This window comes from Macaca mulatta, chromosome 12 (assembly GCF_049350105.2).
Source record: "Macaca mulatta isolate MMU2019108-1 chromosome 12, T2T-MMU8v2.0, whole genome shotgun sequence".
NCBI classification, from domain to species: Eukaryota; Metazoa; Chordata; class Mammalia; order Primates; family Cercopithecidae; genus Macaca; species Macaca mulatta.
Window position 1 is genome coordinate 17,794,283 of NC_133417.1, and position 10,316 is coordinate 17,804,598.

General features: G+C 49.8%; 1 pseudogene; it reads right to left on the reverse strand.

Moving 5' to 3' along the window:
- Positions 1-1,999: 1,999 nt before the first annotated feature.
- On the reverse strand, positions 2,000-3,208 carry LOC144333364 (large ribosomal subunit protein uL22-like; annotated as a pseudogene).
- Between the last annotated feature and the right edge of the window lie 7,108 nt (positions 3,209-10,316).

Sequence of the window (10,316 nt, forward strand, 5' to 3'; positions counted from 1 at the left end):
CTTGTTCATTCCCGGGCACAGGCTGAACTAACTTTGGGAGGGAATTCAGTTCATGGTTTGACTGTGAAACAAAATTGATAATAACCCTTTCCCGAAAAGACCCGCTTCTTGCCTGGGAACCAGCGTGGCTTTGCAGGACTAACAAATTAGCTCCAAGATGAGAAATTACATTTTGGGGGTCATGCAGCCTCCGGCTCCAAGAGTCTGAACCTCCCCAAATTGCTCCCGGGGATAACATCACTAGTGTAAAACCTAAGACCAGTGCTTGGGATATTTTGCAGACCCTGCATTCAGTGGATCAGCTGAGAAACTAGACCAGTAACCTGACTCAACCAGTTCTGCCATCCCATCCAGGAACAGAAGACAGCAAGAAAAACTCACTTCGATCCTCTCTGATTCCATCTCCAACCTGACCAGTCAGCACTCTCCACTTCCCAAGCCTCCCTATCCGCCAAATTATCTTTAAAAACTCTGATTTTGGTAATAATAGAGACTGATTTGAGTAATAATAAAACTCCCGGTCTCCTGCCCAGCTGGCTCTGCATGAATTACTCTTTCTCCATTGCATTTCCCCCGTCTTGATAAATCGGCTCTGTCTAGGCAGCCAGCAAGGAGAATCCCTTGGGCAGTTACATTGGGATTGACAGGAACCCCTCTATGGCCTTGTCACTTCACTGGGACACTGGACTTTCTGAAAGAACAGGTAAGGAGAGCTCTATTCAGCTCTCCCCACCCCACCCCCAACCTGGCTCCCCCGACCCCCTAGGGAAATGAAGGCCAAGCTCCTCTGCTCTCAATCCCCTCAACTCACCCACAGTCTTGCTACTTCCCAGGGCCTCAGTTAGGAGGCAGTACCTAGAACCCACTTTTCACCGTTTTCCCTTCATTCAGCCCGAGGAACCTTAGTCTGGGCGGGCTCAACTTCCTCTCTTATGCTCCTGTTGTTTTCTTCTAGATCTTTTGTCCAAGCCCAAGTAACTTTCTGTTCCCCTATGGCTCTAGGAAGGCTTAGAAAACAAAAGTCAGGAAGCAACTGCTTTTTTTCTGCTCTCTGCTCTCATACCTCTTCCCTGGGGCAAAAGACACAGCAGCTTAAATAGGGGGGAAAAAAGGAATAAAGGGAAAAGGAGGTTGAAGGGATGGGGGAGGAATCACCTGCTGTTTCAGAACTACGAGGTCATCACACACTCCTGCCCTCCTGCCTCCACCTCTGTCCTTGGCTCTCCTGTCCCTGGGATCAGTCAGGCCTGTGGCGAGTCAGAGAAGGGAAGGCTGTGAGCCTTGCAGAGACAGTGTCCTCCCTGGGCTCCCTGTATCCAGCACAGGCCTGGCCTGAGGGAATTGCAAATGCAAGCATGTAAAGATCTCAAAACAGTCAGAAAAAGCAAGGTTACCTATTCATGAGAGAGGCCGAGATAGCTGCAGAGAAAAACAAAGCCACGTGGATCTCCTAGGACAGAAGTCTGCAGGAAAAACTGCCTTCAGTGAAGTGAGCACTTGCTTAGGAACCAGGAGACCTACAAAATCATGTTTCCATTTTACCATAGGCCAAGTCTTGTCATTGAATCTAGGAGGCAGAAGGAAAGAGAAAAGATCATGGTCTTTGCAGTTGATGCTGCCCTTTGGAACATGGCCTGATGGTGGGTGCCACTGTGGGTAAGTTCTTAACACTTACCCTTTCCGTAAGTCTCATTTCTTCTCATCTGCAAAGCAGAGAATCTCCCCATTGCAGTGTTGTGAGGATGAAAGGAGAATAGATATGAGAAGGCCTAACATAGTACCTGCCTGGCGTATGGAGATGGAGCATTCTCTCCATGTGGACAAGCTCGAGTTGACCATTGCTTTAAATGTCCCAGAAAGCCAAGGACAACGCCACGGGAACTCTCAGGCTCCCAACAAGAGTAAACCAAAAGAAACAATGATACTGGCCTCACCTTGGCTGAGGTGGCCTCACTGGCCTGCAGATTCCCATGGCACCCAGCTTCCTGCTTGTCCCCTCCCACGATCCGTGCCCCACGTACACCCACCTCTTGTTCACACTCCTGTTTCTTCTTTCTTTTTTCCTTTCAATTGCATTTATTTTATGCTGAATTTATTCCAGAGCCATACGTTTTTCTTTCTTCAGTGTCTTCTGCGATAACTTTTTCTTCCGGGCAACCTCCTCTTCTGGTTTAGGAACAATTTGTTCCATTCCAGTAAGGATGATCTCAATGTGGCAGGGAGAGCTCATGTGTGGGTTAATCAACCATGAGCTTTGTAAATCTGGAGGGGCATTTTAGGTGCTTTATTCACCTGGATGTGCCCAATGACCAAAGAATCTACATCTAAACCCTTAAGTTCAGCATTGCTCTCTGCATTTTTAAGCGAGTGCAGCAAAAACTCAGCACTCTTTTTGGACCACTGACTTTGTGTCCAGCCTCACTTCTTGGCCTCGGCACTACCAACTCCCCCATTGTAACGTCAGAATGGCACTGATATGGTCTGGCACCGTGTCACCATCCAAATCTCATCTTGAATTGCAATCTGAATTGTAATCCCCGCGTGTTGGGCCAGTGACCTCGTGGTGAGACGCCAGGTGGGAGGGGGTCCCTGGGAAAACTCCAACTGGCTTGCACCCTGGGGTGGAGCCTTGGGAGGTTCATTCCGTGTGCAGTGGGGAGGAGCCTGGCCCCTCCTCTTACTGTGTGGAACCTGGGATTCTAGCTGCTGGTGGGAAGCACTAACCCTGTCTTCCTCACCATTCCAACTGTCTGCGAGCCTGAAGTTTTGTAGCTGTGGGACAAAGAGCCCTGTCTTGAACTGAACTAAGGAAAAGTCCTGCAACAGTGGGAGGTGACTGGGTCATGGGGGCGGTTCCCCCATGCTGTTCTTGTGATCGTGAGGGAATTCTCACGAGATCTGATGGTTTTATAAGGGGCTCTTCCTCCTTCGCTTGGCACTTCTCCTTCCTGCCATCTTGTGAATAAGTCCTTGCTTCCCCTTCACCTTCTGCCATGAACGTGTTTCCTGAGGCCTCCCCAGCCGTGCTGAACTGTGTGAATCAATTAAACCTCTTTCCTTTATAAATCACCGAGTCTGGGGCAGTTTTTATGGCAGTGTGAGAATGAACGAATACAGGTACACACTGTCTCTGTAAAGTAACATCGTTCAGATACTTCTTGGCGTTTTGTATATGCATACCCTTGAGGACCTGGGCAGTTTCACAAGTGTCCTTTTTTTTTTTTTGTTTTGAGACACAGTCTCACTCTGTCGCCAAGGCTGGAGTGCAGTGGCACCGTGTTGGCTCACTGCAACCTCCATCTCCTGGGTTCAAGCAATTCTCCTGCCTCAGGTGCCCACCACCACACCCGGCTAGTTTTTATATTTTTAGTAGAGACGGGGTTTCACCATGTTGGCCAGGCTGGTATCGAACTCCTGACCTCAGATGATCCACCCACCTCGGCCTCCCAAAGTGCTGGGATTACAGGCATAAGCCACCGCACCCGGCCTCACGAGTGTTCTTAAAGTGAACGCAAAGATGGAAACATCTTGATTTGCAAGATTTAGTAGGGTTTTCTGGGTCAAATGAATAGCGAACCATTTTCACAGATCATCTCAAGCCACTTAGGAGAAGACCCCCATCTGCTGTTTCACTTCCATCCTAGGTTCCTCTTCACCCTGAAGTTTGGTCATTAGAACCAGTGAGCCAATAACTTGCTTCCTTACCTCCTGTTGTTCAGCCGGAATATCTTGGCACCTGTGTGCAAGCTGCTGGGGTTCAGAAAATTATACCTCAAAGTATGGTGCTTTGGGGTGCTGAGCACTTTTAAATGAAAGGAAGTTGGAAGGCCTTAGAAGCTGTCTCAGAACCAAAGACTTTGCAGCCTTCTCTTGTTTCTTCCCCCACCTGTGCAGGGAGGGGATCTCTCTGAAGTTCCCTCCAGAAGGAACACTTTGACCCCCTTCCTAGGAATCTCATCAAATAACCGGAAAGATTAACCACAGGAGAAGAGAAAAGAATAAAAGTTGCTACCACACCCAGGCAGACTATTCATCTGTCCTTCTGAGGGCTGCTCCAAGAGGTTACCGGGCAGACTTTGCCTTCATCATAAGGCAACCTTTGTTGGCAGTGAAGTTCCGCCCCTCACCTTCCTGCTAGTTGGCATTGCCTCCCCTGGAGCTCAGAGGAACTTCATCCCAGGCTATTGTCTGTTTTTTAGGCTCATTCATTTCCCCTAAAAATAATTTATTATGCTTCAAAATTGCCTATGTTCCCCCACCTCCCTCTCCCCTATGAAGAGGGTGTTATTTAAGCTCCAGCCATCTGGCCCTTCTCTGAGCCTCATATTTTGTATGGCTCCTGTGCATACTTGCACATTCATACATTTGCATGCCTTTAATCTGTCTAGTACCAGTTCATTTCAGTGAACCTTCGGAGGGTGGAGGGGAAGCCCTCAGGGAGGCTGCTGTGAAGAGGAAGGAGACAGAAAGCAACGAATCCAGAGTGAGAGAGAGAGAGGAAGCAGAGGGAGCCACAGCAGCGCAGACAGAGGGGAGGGGTGAGGAATCAAGCAGTTTTCTGGGAAGGGGGCCTGCAGTGCTTTAGGCAGAGGGAACAGCATGTGCAAATGTCTGGAGGTAAGAAAGAATAGCCTGGACTTATTTTATTTTTTTGAGATAGAGTCTCTGTCTGTTGCCCAGGCTGGAGTGCCGTGGCTCCATCTCAGTTCACTGTGACCTCTGCCTCCTAGGTTCACGCTATTCTCCTGCCTCAGCCTCCTGAGTAGCTGGGACTACAGGCGCCCGCCACCATGCCCGGGGTAATTTTTATATTTTTAGTAGAGACGAGGTTTCACCATGTTGCCTGGGCTGGTCTCAAATTCCTAGGCTCAAGTGACCACAAGCCTTGGCCTCCCAAAGTGTTGGGATTACAGGCGTGAGCCACAGCACCTGACCAAATAGCCTGTACTTCTAGAGTTGGATCACTAAAGCAGGCCCATGTGGAGACCGGAAGCGGAGGCAGACCCTGACCCTGCAGTCCTGTTGAGGAGTTTGGTTCCGTGTTTTGTTGTGGTTCAATTCAAGGCAAGCTGAGTGTGACCAGCACTTCTAGGGACTGTACCTTTGGACCTCCTGAGGAAGCCAAGGTGTGCCGGAACTGTCAGCACCCGCCTGCAGCTGGTCAGCCAGGCCTGTGTCTGGCCATGTGAGAACTTCCCCAGGGCAGGGTGCTTCTGTCAGAGACGGGGGTAGCTGGAGAGACAATGGATTTCAACAGCTGAATGAAGCTAGAAAAACAGCTTCCAGATAAAGGCAGGGGGGAAACCCCTGTCCATCCTTCACAAGACTCTATACAATCTGCCCCTTCCCCCACCTCCTTAACATCATTTCCCCTTCTCCCCCCACCTCCCTGCTCCAACTTCAAATGTGCCAGGCCCGCTCCTGCCTCAGGGCCTCTGGCCTTGTCTCCCCTCTGCCTGGAAAGCTCTTTCCCCAGATTTCCATTTGCTTCACTTCCTCTTTGCTCCATCATCACCTTCTCAGTGTAGGCTGTCCTCGGCCGGTCTGCTGAGAAATGCATCTGTCCCCCATACCCAGCCCTTCCCATCCCTTGTCCCACTGCTGCCCGGTCCATCTTCCTGGACACTCTATAATGACTTATTCCTTGTTTATCGGCTGCGCCTCTCACTAGAATAGAAGAGCAGGGATTTTTATCCATGGCGATTTCTCCAGGGCCTAGAACAGAGCCTGGCACATAGTAGATGTTCAACAAACGTGTGCTAATAAATGAAGGGTTGGTGGTAGAGATGTGGCAGGTCTGCGTGAAGCACTGCCCCCACACTGTGGTCACCATGAGGTCAGTGGCAAATGATAATACCAGCAATAGACCTTCTCCCCACGTCCAGTCTTACAGCACCCTCAATAATGACCCCAACAGCTGCCACCCAGCTACCCTCTTCCCTTGATTCTGGTTTAATCCCTGAGGACTGAACTCTGCCTTCATGCTTTTGAACAGCTGGGATTCCTGAACACCGTCTCCATTCAGGCTGCCTATACCTCACTCATGCATTTATTCACTGCATGCCCCGTGGGCCAGGCCCTGTAGGATGGTCTGCAGACACAGAGAGGAGGTGGTCACAGCCCCTGGCCCCTCTCCCTGGTCTGGCTCGCCCCTGAGGTCTGAGCTTGCCCACAGACTCAGGGCAGCTGCACACCTTTCGTTGGGTAAATCAAACAGTCCTAGGTTCTAGGCCAGGCCGGGCCATGCTTGCAGTGGGCCCCTGGAGAGCCAGTCCCCTTCTTAAGCTGCTGAGGCTTCCCAAGGCCACACAGCTGGATGGGGTCAATGCCAGGACTCAAAACAACATGCATGGTCAAGGCCACCGCCATTTTTGTTACACACCACATCAACTCTGTAAATCCACTCTCAAAAGAGGATCAACTGTGTATAACTTACTACCCCAGGGTGCTGTGAAGTTCACAAAAATAACATACATGAGAGTGGTTTATCAACTGATACATATGTCTTACAAATCTGGACTCTTACCCAGAGCTAGAGCCCTGTGCTGTGACTTGTACACAGCGGGTGCTCAGGAAATGCTTTTGGATTGGATTCTCAGCCTGCAGGCCTCCCCGCATGTTGGATTCTCAGCCCGCAGGCCTCCCCGCATGGTGCTTCCTCCCCACCTCTCTGCCCTTGTTCCATCTCCCATACCCCCCACCCACTCATCAATCACTGAGCACTCCGGTGGACCAGGTGCCCAGGATGCAAGAAGGAAGGCCAGGCCCTGCCTGCAAAACATTCACAGCCCAGTTGGGAGAGACAGACAAGGAACCAGACAAAATGCAGTGTGAAAAGTGCATGGCAGAGTGTGCCAGGCTGCCATGGGAACAGAGGGGAGGGCTTGTAACCACAAGAATGAAAACAGCTCCTTACATCTGTGCATTGCTTTCTGCTTTTCAAAGGGCTGGGTGTGAAAGGTGGGGGGAGGGATAGAGAATGAAGACATGGCGTTTTCCCAGTCTCATTTGTCCACATTCCGGGGCTGTCACCTTCGTTGAGCTTATGCTCTTTCAATGGAAAAAAATGAAGGACACAAAGAGACTCTTTCCTACTCATAAATGAAGCATTTTTAGCAGCTCTGTGTTGCACAATCATTGTCTGATGTTTGTTTTTCAGAAGGGCTTTGCTGTATCAACTGCCACTGAGCTGTGATGTGTGATGTGATGTGTATGTGGTATGTGGAGCATTACAGCATTACAGATTTGCAGCACTGCCTCCTAGGAGCAGAATTCTCACCTCTGCTTAATGAGCCACTCCACATGTCCTTCTAGCTTAGTGCCCAAATGACATGAACTGTCCAAACAGAGTGAGTGAGCCCTTGGTGGTTTGGCTCCTAAGTGTGGTATAGGAGCAGGCTGGGGTAGGTCATGCTGTGGTAACAACCCCCAAATCTGGGCCTTCAAAGTACAGAGGCTTATTTATTGCCCTGCCACAGGCCCATAGTGCAGTGGGTTCTGCTCCCCGCCATCCTCACCGGGGGCCCAAGGTCTGGGGCCCCATCAGGGGCACGTAAGACAGAGAAGGCCACCTTGGCTCTCAAATGCTTTTGCGGGGAAGTGGCCCTGAGCATACCAAATCCACTGGCCAGAGCAGCCATGTGGCCACACCTGCCTTCAAAGGGGACAGGAGGAGGACGGGGACAGTGCCCGGCCAACAGCACTGCTGCACGCACAGGGTCCAGGGCAGACCCCACTCCTGCACTAAACTCCAGCCCTGCTGTCTCTGAGGGGCCCTAAGGCCTTGCTAAGAGCTGACCCGCTCTCCCTGACCTCTGCTTCAGATATGCCGAGAATCTGGTGGGGGCGCGAGTTAACATCACCCTTAACTTACGTAGACTGGACTTCTAAATGCTGCCTGGGGGGTGTGTGTGTGTGTGTGTGTGTGAGGTGAGGTGTGAGGTGAGTGGTATGCGTGTGGAGGTATGGTGTGTGTGTATGGCAAACTGCACAGGTGTAGTATGTTGCACATGTGTGCTATGTGTGATGTGTATGTGGTATGTGTTTGTGTTATGTGTGCATGGTATGTTGTGCACGGTGTGTGTTGTGTGTGACGTGTGTGTGGTATGTGTGATGTGTGTGGCATGTGGTGTATGTGGTATGTGTTTGTGTGTGGCATGTGTGTGGTGTGTACGTTGTGTGTGTGGTATGTGTGGTATGTGTGATGTGTGTGCTATGTGGTTTGTGTATGTGGTATGTGCGTGCTGTATGTGTGTGTGGTATGTTGCATGTGTCGTGTGTGTGGTGTGTGTGATATGTGTGATGTGTATGTGGTACGTGGTGTGTGATGTGTATGTGGTGTGTGGTGTATGTGGTATATGTTTGTGTGTGGTATGTTGCATGTGTATGGTGTATTTGTGTGTTGTATCTGGTATGTGATGTGTGTGGTGTGTTTGTGTGTTGTGTGTGAGGCATGTTGTGTGGTGTTTGTGTTGTGTGTACAGTATGTTGCATGTGTGGCATGTGTTTTATGTGTGTATGGCATGTTGCATATATATGGTATGTTTGTGTTATATGGTATGTGTGGTATGTGTGATGCATATGTGATATATGATGTGCATATGTGGCTATGTGGTGTGTGTATGCAGTACGTGTTTGTGTGCTGGTTTGTGTGCTGTGTGTGGTATGTTGTGTGTCGTGTATTTGTGTGTCGTGGTATGTGTGATGTTTGTGGTATGTGTGATGTGTGTGGCATGTGTGATGTGTATGTGGTATGTGGTGTACGCAGTATGTGTTTGCGTGTGGTATGTGTGATGTGTGTGGTATGTGTTGTACGCAGTATGTGTTTGCGTGTGGTATGTGTGATGTGTGTGGTATGTGTGATGTGTGTGGTATGTGGTGTATGTGGTATGTGTTTGTGTGTGTGTGGTGTGTGTGGTATGTGTGATGTGTGTGGTATGTGTGATGTGTGTGGTATGTGGTGTATGTGGTATGTGTTTGTGAGTGTGGTGTGTGTGTGTGGTATGTGTGGTGTGTGTGGTATGTGTGAAGTGTATGTGATGTGTTTGTGTGCGGTATGTGTGATGTGTGTGGTATGTGTGATGTGTGTGGTATGTGGTGTATGTGGTATGTGTTTGTGAGTGTGGTGTGTGTGTGTGGTGTGTGTGGTGTGTGTGGTATGTGTGATGTGTATGTGATGTGTTTGTGTGTGGTATGTGTGATGTGTGTGGTATGTGTGATGTGTGTGGTATGTGGTGTATGTGGTATGTGTTTGTGTGTGTGGTGTGTGTGTGTGGTGTGTGTGGTATGTGTGATGTGTGTGCTATGTGGTGTATGTGGTATGTGTTTGTGTGTGTGGTGTGTGTGGTATGTGTGGTGTGTGTGGTATGTGTGGTATGTGTGGTATGTGTGATGTGTGTGCTATGTGGTGTATATGGTATGTGTTTGTGTGTGTGGTGTGTGTGTGTGGTGTGTGTGGTATGTGTGATGTGTATGTGATGTGTGGTGTATGTGGTATGTTTGTGTGTTGTATTTTTTGTGGCATGTGATGTGTGTGGCATGTGTGATGTGTATGTGGTATGTGGTATGTTTGTGTGTGATATGTGTGATGTGTATGTGGTATGTGGTATGTTTGCGTGTGATATGTGTGATGTGTATGTGGTATGTGGTATGTTTGCGTGTGATATGTGTGATGTGTATGTGGTATGTGGTATGTTTGCGTGTGATATGTGTGATGTGTATGTGGTATGTGGTATGTTTGCGTGTGATATGTGTGATGTGTCTGTGTGTCTTCTGTGACTCCAACTGGTGGGCAGCGGTCATGTGGGCGGGTCATGTGGCACCCGCAGGAGCCCTTTGCTTCAGGTGTGGCTGAGGACTTTTCTCTCGGAAGGGGCTGCACGGGCTTGAGAGGCTCTGCCCGCGGGTACATAGAGAACGTTAGCCTCAGTGTTGGCTTCCCTAGAAGTAGTGAATCTTGACCTCTAGGGCACACACGGGCCAGCTCAGAGAGAAGCTTGTGCAGACAGCAGCCTCTGGGTCTTGCCTGTGGACGGTCTGACTGAGTGGCTCCCAGGCCAGTCTGAGATTGCATTTCACAAGGGCCAGCTGGCACAGACGCTCCTTCTCCAAAAGCTGACCCAACTTCACTCTGCATTTTCCTCTCCTCGGAGGAAGGTTTAGGAGAGACCGATCTTTAGCAGTGAGGCCTCTGGCCAGCTCTGTCATATGAGGACAGAGCAGTGACCACATGACTGAGATGCCCATTCAGGGCTCCTGGGTGCCCTGTGTGCTACTGCGTCAAACCCACTCCCCAAAAGCACCCTACTAAAGGGTGG